The 13,782-nt window shown below is 50.5% G+C and overlaps 1 protein-coding gene and 1 pseudogene across 2 annotated transcripts in view; both read right to left on the bottom strand.

Moving 5' to 3' along the window:
* The window catches only part of LOC123772272 (A disintegrin and metalloproteinase with thrombospondin motifs adt-1), a 71,954-nt gene extending 63,408 nt beyond the window's left edge, over positions 1-8,546 (bottom strand). The window contains exon 1 of one of the 2 annotated variants that reach the window (XM_069311086.1): positions 8,240-8,546. The gene's annotated coding sequence lies outside the window, so the exon portion shown is untranslated. Of the gene's footprint in view, positions 1-7,413; positions 7,866-8,239 lie in introns of those variants that run through there. The other variant, XM_069311088.1, reaches the window with a different exon arrangement.
* A 625-nt stretch (positions 8,547-9,171) lies between these two features.
* On the bottom strand, positions 9,172-13,026 carry LOC123772271 (E3 ubiquitin-protein ligase DTX4 pseudogene; annotated as a pseudogene).
* Between the last annotated feature and the right edge of the window lie 756 nt (positions 13,027-13,782).

Raw genomic sequence — 13,782 nt, 5'->3', positions numbered from 1 at the left:
AAAAGTTTCAGATAATACACAGTGCGAAAAGAAACCCGGACCCCATCATCCTTGACAACCATCCGATCCAATATACGGGAGGTAGGCAGAATACTGGGACTTATGATAAATGGAACAGGGATACAAATTCATGTAAAGGACCGACTAAACAAAGCCAAAGCAGCATTAGGAAAACTGAGAAGATTCCGAAGCCTCAGTACTAACATTCAGATCCACCTATATAAGGCTCTAGTTCGGCCGCATCTAGAGTATCCCCCAGTACCACTACACACCATAAAGAAAACTAACATGCAGAAACTGCAAGCAGTACAAAATAAGGCGCTAAGGAGAGCAGCAAAACACCGTCCACCATATGATCAGACAATCCAGGAGCTCCACGAACTCCTGAACATGCAGCCACTAAACATCAGACTGCAGCACCAAGCCATCAGGGTGTGGAACACCATCGAAATGTTAGAGGACCCAATGTTAGAAAGATTACTCCAAGATGAGACGCCCCGCTCCCACAGCTGGTGGCCCAAGAGCCTCGATTCACTAGATGAAAACTCCGCCCCACAATACATAATTCCCAGATGAAATACTGACCAGATATTCTTCCCCCATACATACACCGTCACGACACTACACACGAAATATATGTATGAACAACTCAATAAATAATAATAAAGGGCCTTAAACAGAACATGAGTGGAAGCATCGGAGTGTGTATATATGAATGCTACACAGTATTCATCTATGGACATCCATATATGATGAAACACATGTGAAGAACCTCTCACACACTCACAGCTCCCTGACAAGAGGGAGCCAGCTTAGCTGAGCTGCCAACACCCACACATGGTGTCAGCAAGGCGGACAGCCCGCCTGCTTTCATACCTCTCACTGTATTTCCCACTTCTATACTTCCCTTCACCTATGCCTCTCCTTCCTCTTTACTCCCCTCCAAAAAAAAAATGGGAGGCCGACGGGGGTGGGAGGCCGACGGGGGTGGGAGGCCGACGGGGGTGGGAGGCCGACGGGGGTGGGAGGCCGACGGGGGTGGGAGGCCGACGTGGGTGGGAGGCCGACGGGGGTGGGAGGCCGACGGGGGTAGGAGGCCGACGGGGGTGGGAGGCCGACGGGGGTGGGAGGCCGACGGGGGTGGGAGGCCGACGGGGGTGGGAGGCCGACGGGGGTGGGAGGCCGACGGGGGTGGGAGGCCGACGGGGGTGGGAGGCCGACGGGGGTGGGAGGCCGACGGGGGTGGGAGGCCGACGGGGGTGGGAGGCCGACGGGGGTGGGAGGCCGACGGGGGTGGGAGGCCGACGGGGGTGGGAGGCCGACGGGGGTGGGAGGCCGACGGGGGTGGGAGGCCGACGGGGGTGGGAGGCCGACGGGGGGGGGAGGTCGGCGTGACAACGGGCAGACAGACAGGAAGGAAGAGCTCATATAAATATTCATAACTGATATTCACCAAAGATAACTGGCAGCACTGTACGAGTGGACGCTTTGTGCTCGCCTAAATGTTCCATTGGGTCGGGCGCTAGCTCCTGATCCCCCGCTCGTGCGTGTGTGGAAGTCAGAGTTGTGACCCCAAGATCACACATACCTGGCCATCGTCTCAGGGACCAAGATATGGTACCCGTGACCCAGGGATGGTACCCCAGGTCAGGGAGCAAACACGGTACCGGGAGACGGTACCGTGTATACATTATTCCAAAACTAAATACTCAGAGTGACTGAGTTGATAAAAACAATCAGTTATCTCTTCCCTTGGCGTGTGCTGTTGGGGGTTGATGGTTGGGGATAAGCCTCCCAACTCTCAACCCTTTTAACATTCTGTCATGGGGTGGTTGGTATTGTACTGGTTATGTCAGTGTGTGTGTGTGTGTGTGTGTGTGTGTGTGTGTGTGTGTGTGTGTGTGTGTGTGTGTGTGTGTGTGTGTGTGTGTGTGATGTCACCTGTTTATCTAAGGTTCGAATCCTTCACGGAGATGAGTTAAGCAAGTTAGTGCATAAAAGCATAAACAAGGTGATCTCTCATATTAACAGGAGCTTGAAAAAAAGGCCAAGCCATTACGACTATATAGCACTTGGAAGGGATCATAAGTATTTGAGATGGGACGGGGGGGGGGAAGGAATAGTGCCCAACCACTTTGACGGTCGGGGGGATTGAACGCTGATTTACATGAAGCGAGACCATCGCTCTACCGTCCACCCCAAGTGGTTGGCAACCGTCAGGAATAAGGAACCCAGGACCATACCAGTGGTATGGTCCTGGGTACCTCACCTTCCGGACGAAGGTACGCTGCCTACTGGCAGTAAGCCGGTCGACAGATCGACCAGTTCACGCCTGGCAGCGTCAGCCTTATGTAAATGTCAGCAGGGGGAAGTATGCGACCTGACACACACACCCCGCCAGGGTTAAGCTCCTCTTGTTGCTGCTTCTGTCGTTTGTGATCTCTCTTGTTGCCGACTTATTTTTTTTTTTTATTGATGCCACTCGTTGCTGAGTGTTATTGATGTCTAGTGCACAGAATATATTTGGTATAAATATGTTTTTTGAGTTGCAAGTTTTGGTTTTGCTTTTCTGCCTTTGTTTCTCCTGTTAGTGCAGTTGTCTGGTGGTGAGGGAGGCGGCCTCCACACACACGGTGGTGGTGGTGGTGAGGGAGACGGCCTCCACACACGGTGGTGGTGGTGGTGGTGGTGGTGAGGGCCTCCATACATGGTGGTGGTGGTGAGGGTGAGGGCCTCCATACATGGTGGTGGTGGTGGTGGTGGTGGTGAGGGTGAGGGCCTCCATACATGTTGGTGGTGGTGGTGGTGAGGGTGAGGGCCTCCATACATGTTGGTGGTGGTGGTGGTGAGGGTGAGGGCCTCCATACATGGTGGTGGTGGTGGTGGTGAGGGTGAGGGCCTCCATACATGGTGGTGGTGGTGGTGAGGGTGAGGGCCTCCATACATGGTGGTGGTGGTGGTGAGGGTGAGGGCCTCCATACATGGTGGTGGTGGTGGTGAGGGTGAGGGCCTCCATACATGGTGGTGGTGGTGAGGGTGAGGGCCTCCATACATGGTGGTGGTGGTGAGGGTGAGGGCCTCCATACATGGTGGTGGTGGTGAGGGTGAGGGCCTCCATACATGGTGGTGGTGGTGAGGGTGAGGGCCTCCATACATGGTGGTGGTGGTGAGGGTGAGGGCCTCCATACATGGTGGTGGTGGTGAGGGTGAGGGCCTCCATACATGGTGGTGGTGGTGAGGGTGAGGGCCTCCATACATGGTGGTGGTGGTGAGGGTGAGGGCCTCCATACATGGTGGTGGTGGTGAGGGTGAGGGCCTCCATACATGGTGTTGGTGGTGAGGGTGAGGGCCTCCATACATGGTGGTGGTGGTGAGGGTGAGGGCCTCCATACATGGTGGTGGTGGTGGTGGTGGTGGTGGTGAGGGAGGCGGCCTCCATACATGGTGGTGGTGGTGAGGGAAGCGGCCTCCATACATGGTGGTGGTGGTGAGGGAGGCGGCCTCCATACATGGTGGTGGTGGTGAGGGAGGCGGCCTCCACACACACGGTGGTGGTGGTGAGGGAGACGGCCTCCATACATGGTGGTGGTGGTGGTGGTGAGGGTGAGGGCCTCCATACATGTTGGTGGTGGTGAGGGTGAGGGCCTCCATACATGGTGGTGGTGGTGAGGGCCTCCATACATGGTGGTGGTGGTGGTGAGGGTGAGGGCCTCCATACATGGTGGTGGTGGTGGTGAGGGTGAGGGCCTCCATACATGGTGGTGGTGGTGGTGGTGAGGGAGGCGGCCTCCATACATGGTGGTGGTGGTGAGGGAGGCGGCCTCCATACATGGTGGTGGTGGTGAGGGAGGCGGCCTCCATACATGGTGGTGGTGGTGAGGGAGGCGGCCTCCATACATGGTGGTGGTGGTGAGGGAGGCGGCCTCCACACACACGGTGGTGGTGGTGAGGGAGACGGCCTCCATACATGGTGGTGGTGGTGAGGGAGGCGGCCTCCATACATGGTGGTGGTGGTGAGGGAGGCGGCCTCCATACATGGTGGTGGTGGTGAGGGAGGCGGCCTCCACACACACGGTGGTGGTGGTGAGGGTGACGGCCTCCACACACACGGTGGTGGTGGTGAGGGTGACGGCCTCCACACACACGGTGGTGGTGGTGGTGGTGGTGAGGGAGACGGCCTCCATACATGGTTAAAATACAAATATGTTAAAGTTCAAGAAGGTTCGGGGCGCCCCAGGCCATCCGGTCGAAGGGTCACAAGAAGCATCAACTCCTGAGGTGGGTGAAGGAGACCTTACTGATCACTGGAGACCAGAGACTCGTCTACACGTGTGAGGTGTCAGGCGTCACCACCACCGTGACAGGTGACTGGAGAATGAATGATACAAGAACATATACCACCCTTATTTCTGTCATGTATTAGGTGGGCACACTATCAGGTGGTGGTGGTCAATCTCAATCCTCCCCCATCCCTTCCACATGGTGACGGAGATACACCCTCACCATCTCTTCTAGCATACACCCCTCACCATCTCTTCCAGCCTACACCCCTCACCATCTCTTCCAGCATACACCTCTCACCATCTCTTCCAGCATACACCCCTCACCATCTCTTCCAGCATACACCCCTCACCATCTCGCTCTATCACTGAAACTATCTTCACTACCCACTATCAACATCGCTGTAACCAAAAGGGTTGGGCCCGGAACGCAAGTCTGTCATCCGAACATACCTTTTGAAAATCAATATCTGAATACACTAATATTTAACGAATGATAAACTCTACGGACGTTTGATTGCATATTTCATTTCCTCTGACCTTGTGAAGGGAAGGTGCAGAGGCTGATGCCTCTTCAAGGAGGGGACGAAGGAGCTGATCCACCACCTTATGAACCGCTCAACAGATCAACAATCACTGAAAAGTTGTGTGAGGCTAGCCACAAGCTTCTGACTCCAAAACTTGAAAAAAAAAAAACTTTTAGACAGATTACATAATATATTGAGGCATCGAACACGCATCCCTTAAGGCGAACGCATTACCGACCGGACCATGATGATCTCGAGAGTTTCTCAAGTAGGCAGTTTATCAGACTTGGCGGTGCCCAGAGTATGTGTCCTGAGTAGCGGGCAGACACCCCCCCCCCCCCCGCACGCACTCGGGTGGCGGGCAGATACCCGCCCACACTACCCTCACCCGAGTGTGGGCGGGTATCTCGTAAAACTTAGAATGCGGGTTCAATCCCACTCAATAGCTTTTTGTGGCTTTACTACACATAAATTACATAAATTGACTCTAAATACCTATTAAGTAGTTTCTGAAATTTTGTAAAAACATCAATTATAAGATGTCAATCTAGTGTCTAATTTTCATTCACGACAAAATTTTGAACACCGAGACGTCATTGACGAATTATTGACAAATTAAATTCTCCAAAAATATGTGATGATTCCTGAGAAACTTGTGGGACCTGAAGCGTTCTTCAGGAGCTGTTCTGGTAATGGCTGCCCGCAGGAGGGCAGGAAATTCTTGAGACTCCGCCTTGAGCGAGTGGTGGTGGTGTGGGTGGGTGGGTGGCGAGTGTGGTGGTGAGTGTTGTGGTGGTGGTGAGTGTGGTGGTGAGTGTTGTGGTGGTGGTGAGTGTTGTGGTGGTGGTGAGTGTGGTGGCGAGTGTTGTGGTGGTGGTGGTGGTGGTGAGGTGGTGGTGGTGAGTGTTGTGGTGGTGGTGGTGAGTGTTGTGGTGGTGGTGGTGAGTGTTGTGGTGGTGGTGGTGAGTGTTGTGGTGGTGGTGGTGGTGGTGAGTGTTGTGGTGGTGGTGGTGGTGGTGAGTGTTGTGGTGGTGGTGGTGGTGGTGGTGGTGGTGAGTGTTGTGGTGGTGGTGGTGAGTGTTGTGGTGGTGAGTGTTGTGGTGGTGGTGGTGGTGAGTGTTGTGGTGGTGGTGGTGGTGGTGGTGGCGAGTGTTGTGGTGGTGGTGGTGGTGGTGAGTGTTGTGGTGGGGGTGGTGAGTGTTGTGGTGGGGGTGAGTGTTGTGGTGGTGGTGGTGGTGAGTGTTGTGGTGGTGGTGAGTGTTGTTGTGGTGGTGGTGGTGAGTGTTGTGGTGGTGGTGAGTGTTGTGGTGGTGGTGAGTGTTGTGGTGGTGAGTGTTGTGGTGGTGGTGAGTGTTGTGGTGGTGGTGGTGGTGAGTGTTGTGGTGGTGGTGAGTGTTGTGGTGGTGGTGAGTGTTGTGGTGGTGGTGGTGAGTGTTGTGGTGGTGGTGGTGAGTGTTGTGGTGGGGAGTGTTGTGGTGGTGGTGGTGGTGGTGAGTGTTGTGGTGGTGAGTGTTGTGGTGGTGGTGGTGGTGAGTGTTGTGGTGGTGGTGGTGGTGAGTGTTGTGGTGGTGGTGGTGGTGAGTGTTGTGGTGGTGAGTGTTGTGGTGGTGAGTGTTGGGGTGGTGGTGGTGAGTTGTGGTGGTGGTGGTGAGTGGTGGTGAGTGTTGTGGTGGTGGTGGTGGTGAGTGTTGTGGTGGTGGTGGTGAGTGTTGTGGTGGTGGTGGTGGTGAGTGTTGTGGTGCTGGGTGTCATGTGGGGGAGGAAATGCAAGGTGGCAGCCTCACCTTGTCACCTCTGTAGTCAACTAGTTCTGTAACATCATTCAAGATCAAGAAACCAGTTCTGCACCACCGCACGACAATTGTGCTGGAGCTCTGCACAAAAAAATATGGCTGGAACAGTCGTGTGCGGTTGTCTCCCGCCCCGAGCATCGCGTCACATCTCTTCGCTTCAAATTCTCCCACAAAATTTGCATTTTCTTCAGACCGATTATTATTTCGGAGTTGGTGCTCATAATGGGATCAAAATATAACGATCACACTCATCAACAAAGATCAAATGCTCGTTAACCCACCAACAAAACCCCATTGTTAATGAATAAAAGCGGTTTACACACGACAATTGGTAGCGTTTCGTTTCCCCCCAGTCACTTCCTTAGCAGGGTCGACTCCTAAGTCCCCAGTGGTGACGCCCTCGTCCTCTGTAGTGATTTTATCTTTGATTGTTACAACTGCGCCTTTGTCTCCCACCCCACCTTACTGGGGGGACGGTGTCTTCCTCGCATGGAACACGCGCATGGAAGCGATGATTCGGTCCATGACCTGGAGGTGGGGGGGGGGGGGTCGTACCATAATCTAGAGGTAGGGGGGGTCGTACCATAATCTAGAGGTAGGGTGGGGGGGTCGTACCATAATCTAGAGGTAGGGTGGGGGGTCGTACCATAATCTAGAGGTAGGGTGGGGGGTCGTACCATAATCTAGAGGTAGGGGGGTCGTACCATGTTTGACCCCCACTGTGTGATCTAAATATATTGATATATCACCATGACCTCTCCTACACTGATGATTTGCACATATCACCTTGTTAACTCTGGATATGGACGTTACCTTTAATTCCTCCCTGGCGGGCACACGCATCTTTGAGCCTCCATTTAAGGCCTGGCTGCTGCCAGCCCCCGCCATTGGTCACACCCTCTCTTCACGTCTCCAAAACTCTCCAATTGAATGCCGGCTCCGACACCGTCATCCTGCCGCCTCGGGTTGCGACTGGGGGCAGGGACCGCTGTGCAGATATTAAACACGTCTTCGAACCCCGAAGTTGTCGTGTCCTCCTGGTTGGTGCATTCATCTGGCCCCCTCGCGGTCGTCGTCGTCATTCCCGTAGAGTTGTTAAGATCACTTTTGCAGTTTGGGCACTTTGCTTGGACAGGGTGGTTTGCATTGTGTTTATCAATGCATATTTGTGTGTCGTGGGGCTGGCTGCAGACTCTGCACCTCACTGGGCGTTGGCAGCCATCTTTGTGATGTCCAAATCTGACATCTGAAGCATCTTAGGTGTTTTGGGGTGTAAGACCTGTGTTGGAACACGCCCCAGATTCCACGGTCAAGTTTCTCCGGGATCCGTCCTCTTACTGTGAGAAGGACTTGTCGGGTTTCCTGCTTCGTGGTTTTTACCCGTCATCTCTCTGCTGACACCACATAGTTCAGCTTTTCGAGATGGTCAAGGGCCATATGCAAGGGATAATGTAGGACAATAATTTTTCTTATTTTATCTGGCTCGAGTTCCTCACATTTTGTGTAATTTTTCAGACTCGTTGCGGCTGACTCGTCTTTGGGCCTCAGAATATATTCCCGGGACTCTGAGATTTGGCTTTGATCCAGAGCTGGGGGTACTCTTTTTCGAGGTACACTACAGTGGCGTAGGAAGACTTACCTTCGGTATGCTGGACCTTGAAGATTGGCAGTGCAGATTTAGTCAGAGGAGCTGGAGAAGCTGTAGTGTTTCTCGGTAGATGGGTCGTCATGGAGTGGCTTTTCCTGTTTGATTTAGTCACAATGCCAATAGCCGTCACTTTCGGAACTTGTATCTAATATAGATTTTCTTTTACGATACTGAGCAGCAACGCTGGTTCTATCAATTCATTTCGTATTCCATTCTATTAGTCAAATGCTCACTGTGGAGTGATGTCTGTCGAGTGAAGGTGGTGCTCTGTGGTACAAGAGACAGAGTCAGCGTGGAGTTGGCTCACTGGGTGAACTGTGTGTGTAAAAAAGCGTATTTTGTCTCATCGTCCCTTTTATAACCCAGCAGCCAACCCAACCCGGCCGCTGATTGGTTGACATTCGCCCTAAAACTCACCCCGTTGGTTAACATTTTGCGAGTCTGAAGTGTCAATTATCAATGGCCAACAGTCACTCCTTCACTTCCCCAAATACGAACGAGTCTCCAATGAACCAATAATGGTCCTTAGCGTGAATGTTTGAGGTTGTTAATTTCAAAATCAAATTCACAAACCAAATACAACATTCTATTGTAACTGTTGCAACAGAGCAACAGGTACAACAGAGCAACAGGTACAACAGAGCAAAACTTGCAATAGAATCGGCAGTGAAGTTTTTGTTATTAAAGTATTTTATTACATTTATCTACATTACTCTTAAAAGTTCTTCTATAATCACCTAAATGTAAAGTAGTGAACCTTCAAATAAAGTTACACTTTCTCTGTTACACTACTATAATATTCCGTATAATACACAGTATATTGTGCTCATTATTAAGGCATTGTTCATTATAATTTGTCTCTAGTACTGTTTATGCACGAAGAGATGGCTCTAATAACTGTACGGTGTATAATGAACAGGAAGTTAATAGACAACAATTTATTCTAAGCTCATGTTAACATTTGTGTTACCACTGTACACGGAAGCATTGCTTTATGTGGTCATGTAACTGTTTTTATGTACATTAATAAATAAAATATTTAAAAGAATTCAGCATTTAAAACAATTAAATATTTAAAACAATTAAAACATATTCAGCGAGAAAATAAAGCCTTACATCATTTGTGCCTGAATTTTTTTTTTTACATACAGTATAGTAAAAACTTGCAATGCAGCATACACAGATTGGCCTGAATTCTGTACCGTATCGGATAAAGGGATTTGGAAAATCAGCACACTTTGCTAGACTTCCCACAGACCGTGACCATGTTTCTATAAGAATAAAATTTACCAATTAAAATCACTGCCTTGGACTAGCATAAAAAATCCTCTTCTCCTCGTCTTGCATCACTTCAATGACCTTACACTCACACTCCAGTCAACATTGTTCTATCTCATGAACCAACTTACTGTATCATAATACACTGCTGACTGTCACAGTACCTATTAATTTAGAAAATCTAGCCAATTTTTTACTATACCATCCGAAACACGGGCCAAACTTCTTTTTTTTCTTTTTATTTGGTACACACAAATACAGCGATAACAAAAAACATCAACATCAGCATTAACATTAACAAGGCAAGAAACACATGAACAGAACTCAATAACAGTATTACAAGCACAAACAAAAGTCATGTAATACACAAAATGGAAACAATGTTAAACACCTAAACACAGTCATAAAAGAAAAAGCACTAGAGCACTATAAACCAACAATAACAAGACAAAAAATACAAGAACAGTATAACATCACACACAAACAAAAGCTGTACAGTACACAAAATTAAAACATTAACAAAGAACACTGGACCACAGGGAACCGGCAGACCACAAGTAAGAGCAAAAAATAAATTACACATCATGCATATGCGGAAACTCGGCAATTCAAATCAAGAACCACACAGTTAATCATCATATTTATGCGGATACAGACGACGAAGGTACTTCTTCCTGTAGGCATCCCACCGAGCCCACTCCTCTGCAGACGACGAAACGTGACGACGCGATCGCCTCGGGCGATACATAGTCAGGTACATCCATCACGGCGCACTCAACCTCAGGGACGGAATTCACGCAGAGAGGCTGCACAGAGCGTGGCCGCGCAGGAAGTGGAACCACAAGGGGCTGGAGCACAACAGCCGGCCATACAGAGGGTGGTAACACAACGGAAAGAGTCGCAGGGGACAAAGTAACAGTGGAAGATGGCGCAGGGGCCGACACCAAAAGGGCCGGAGTGACAAAAGCGGCTGAGCAGAGGACAGCCGCGCAGCGGCCGTCATCACAGGGGAACAGACATGGATGCCAGAGGCACGAGGGCCACCGGAACAGAATCTTTGTTAAGAATCATCACCAAGTCCCCCCCCCCTCCCCCCACCAACTCTCCCGCAACCTCGGCCGGTGCCACAACCCCCCAGCCCGGGGAACCAGCAACCGGTGATGCAGAGGCAGCCGGAGAGGACACGGGATCAGGCGACAATCCCACCACGGGACCCATCGCCGCCGCAGGCACCCCAATATCGTCGCCCACATCACCATCCACAGAAGACGAACTCCCGGAGTCCCCAGAATCCCTGACGTCGACCCAGGCCTCACAACGAGGTGGAGACAGACTCGAAGCTCGCCGCGACCGCTTAGACCAGGACGCAGGTCGTCGGAACTATCACCCCCGCTAGGAGGCACCACAGCAGAATCTCTGGTCGGCCGCGCAACTCCACCCAGCGCACATCACTCAACATCGCAGCCTCAACAACCTGGGAAACAAGACCACACACCGCGGGAGACATCACCGCGTGCACGTCGACACGGGCCGAAGACACAGCTTCCAGAGACAGCTCAGTCCGGGGCGCTGCCTCGATGACTGGGGCACTAGATCACACACCACAGGAAACACGATTGGAGACGGGGCGGGCAGGGGTGGCTGAGGCGGGGAAGCCGGGATCGCACTACCGCCTCGACATCCACACCTTCAACCACTCCTTTTAGGCGGGCATCAGAGACCGGCAACCGGACTCCAAACTACCGAGAAGCAACATTCATCACAGCATAAAGCACCTGGAGACAGGTCCGGGGCCGCCAACGGGGGAAAAGTCCTCCTCCCTGAAGAGGTTCACAGGCCCAACCCGGCTCGCATCACAACCCGCAGCCTGATGGCTCGATAGTCCGCACTGGAAACAGGTCCGGCTCTGACCCACATACAATACTCGTACCGTGAAACCCTGAAGCAGGAGAGATGAATTGATAAGGTTCTTTAGTCGCAACGCCACAGTGTGGGTCCCATTCAGGATACCCTTCCACCGCCCGGAGGAGATAGCATTCACCCGGACACTCAAGACCCGCCCATACCGGGTAAAGTGACGCCGGAGAAAGGAGTCAGGGAACTCAAGGGGAGCACTGTTGTTGTTGTTTTAGATTTAGCTACTCAACGAAATGTCCATGTAGCACGGGCTCTGGTGTGCCCGTAAAGATATCACCATGAACAGCCACATAGGTAGTCTCACTGCACCTGTCCAACACTTCCACCGAACTACCACCCTCAGGCAGAGTGAGGGTCCTCCCGTCATAGCAGTCCACAAAGTCACGATACACAGCCGTGGAGCTGAAATTCACAACAGCTCGATGCCCGGACACAAGTTGAACGCCGCACACAGACGCCACATCAACCCGCAACATATCAATCATGAACATCTCAACTTCCGGGTAAGACGCTAGTCCAGTAAACTTCAGGTCAATGGTATCCCTCTGCTTCACAGGAGGGAGGGGGCCGCCATCCCTCCAGCCCGCACTGCCCCAAGGCCCCACTTACAAGTACTAACGTCCACTAGCCAGCAAACCAGGAGCTCACAGGTGGCACGTCTGCCTCCGCCAAGAGCCAGGCGAGTATTCCTCAAACTTCTTGTCGCCAGTTTGTTGGGTTCCCACGCATGATTACTCAGTCGTTTCATCTGTAACCATAGCAATTTCCAGTTCCATAAGTACAGTGTCCAGGTAGAATTCATCTGGGTAGCCATGACCATTGATATTAGAGGAGAACTCTGTTTTATGGTTGAACGTCATTCCAAACTATTACATCCCTCAACTCAGAGGTGGCCGATGTACCCACTGTGAAGATCAAGCGCCATTTCCAGGCCTCTTGTAACAATTTCCATACCTTATTTCCTTTGTCAGGAAGAAAGGCAACCTGTGGGAAAGCATGTGCTCTGTACGGTTCTCCAGGATTAGGATGCTCTGGTCCCTGAATACCATCCTGAAATCTATACTTTATAATAATTTTACCACAGTCAGAATGCCCTGGAAGATTGTAGGGTACCTTCTCAATATTCATAGAACCTTGGGGTTGGTTGCCTTGTCTAATCCCATATATGGTTTTGCAGTAAGGATGCTGCAAAAACTTTGGTGAAGCTTTAACCATCTCCTTCACACACACAAAATGAAAGATGTGTTTACAGCGGACCAACTACACAGTACCAAAACCGTTTAACCATTGTGAACAAGATGCATTCCCTGGAGAATCTTCCTCCATGTTTTATATCCTCATTAAACCCAGACTGATGCCTTAGGCTCATTTAGCATATTGAACATATTTCATCTGGAAGTGATAAATACCTTTCGGGTGTACTCTGCCAACAGCTTGTCTACTGTAGTTAATGAAATACGTTCTGGATAGGAATTTTGACTACCATCCTCAGCACCTTCATGCAGCTGGATGGCATGTGGAGGCAGACTACTGGTACTATTGCTCGTATTGCTGGATATATTAGTACTATTGGAACGGGATGGTTATCTGGTATTCATTATGGCAGGATAACTCAAGAGGCGACACTTGATACCACCGTCACGCATGACACCGGGCGGCCTCGACTGACACTCCGGCAGTGAAGTAGTAATCGTCCGTCAGTCAAGAACTGTTAATGGACGCTCAACAACTACAAAATATATGCAATAACAGACTAAGAAACCCAACAACCCAAAGTTCGTGTCACAATCCTGGATGATGTTAAATATTTGCTTTCAATTGACTTAAGATATTGCTTGTTAATGACAAATTAAGTGATTTTTAACCATTTTGCATCCGCAAGATATCGTAAGCTTTTAAGGATTGATAGATGTTAATCTTCTTGTTTGAGGAGCTGTTCACTTGAGACAGTTAAGCAAGTCCCAGCTGTGTCTGGGTACAAGTGACAGGATATACAACCCAGCGGGTTTTCTTCCTATTGGGGAGTGTTGTACATGCTGCTATGGCTGTGTGTCCACTCAAGATGAGTGGCGCTGCTCAATAAACTCGCCCCTCGGGGCAAAATTTAAAATTTAAATTTAAATTTAACTTATTATAACGCATAAATGTCCACACTTCAATAACTATTAATGTCCAGGATGTCATTGTTCAGAATATTATTCTGTAATATTCTGTATATCCTGTAATAATAGGATATAATACCACTACCTAGGAGGTAGTGAACCCTATAGCCATCCTGTTTCCAGTAGTTTACCCCATGGACATTCCAACGTCACAACGTTTTCTCTTGACGTTCCAAC

This window comes from Procambarus clarkii, chromosome 69, assembly GCF_040958095.1.
Source record: "Procambarus clarkii isolate CNS0578487 chromosome 69, FALCON_Pclarkii_2.0, whole genome shotgun sequence".
Lineage (NCBI taxonomy): Eukaryota > Metazoa > Arthropoda > Malacostraca > Decapoda > Cambaridae > Procambarus > Procambarus clarkii.
Note: the sequence above shows the minus strand (reverse complement) of the source record. Positions and strands in the feature narration are given on the sequence as shown.